Below are 920 nucleotides of genomic sequence, written 5' to 3'. Positions count from 1 at the left end.
GAAAACTACAACTAATCCATCTATCCATTACTTCCTGGTCTCTACTGAAATCAGGGATACACTTGCAAGCTGAATGATGCCAACAGGCACATAAACAATTGCTCCCATTCTTCTCAACACCAATGTCTAAGCAACTAGCTAGTAAGATAGCTTGAGCTTCAGTGAAGAGTAAACAGATTGTTTCTAACATTTAAGTGAGTGGCTCTTTCCCTTCTGAGTGCGTAAGAATTCATAATCAAAAGCTCTTGAGTGGAGCCCAGGAATCTGCTTTGTTAACTGTCAGCACAGATGATTCTTTCTGAGGAAGGTCCTTCAACCACACTCAGAAACACTTGAATTCAAGGTCCACCAAGTGGTTCTCACGCAGGGCTGCACATCACAATCACATGTATAGTTTTGTAAAAATACAGGTTACTGGGCGTCATCCACAAGAGCATGATTCCAGGGGTCTGCATTTTTAAAAAGCCCCATGGGTAATTTTACACAACCAGTTGCATATTTTATTTTCTAGAAATATTTCTCAGTGCTTGAGAGTTGTGTGATGGTTGAAAATTTTTGAGATATCTTTTATGTAACTTATAAAACTTGGACATTGGAAAAAACAGTGGTGCAGATAAAGGATTTACCTTGCCAATAAACGCCAACAAAAGAACCTTGGTGTCTTGAAAATCTTTTCCATGAGCCTCTGTTTCTGAGCAAAGTGATAACGTTACGCTGGTGAAGAGTTTTTTTTTTTTCCCCTCAATTTTACTTGTTTTGTTGTTGTTGAGAACATACACAGCAAAACATACATCAATTCAACAGTTTCTACATGTACAATGTAATGACATTGATTACATTCTTTGAGTTGTACAACCATTCTCACCACCTTCTGAGTTGTACCTCCTCCATTAACATAAACTCACTCCCCCCTAAGGTTC

The sequence above is a fragment of the Trichechus manatus genome, unplaced genomic scaffold, assembly GCF_000243295.1.
Source record: "Trichechus manatus latirostris isolate Lorelei unplaced genomic scaffold, TriManLat1.0 scaffold00005, whole genome shotgun sequence".
NCBI classification, from domain to species: Eukaryota; Metazoa; Chordata; class Mammalia; order Sirenia; family Trichechidae; genus Trichechus; species Trichechus manatus.
The sequence above is the reverse complement of the archived record's forward strand: the minus strand, read 5'-3'. Positions refer to the sequence as shown.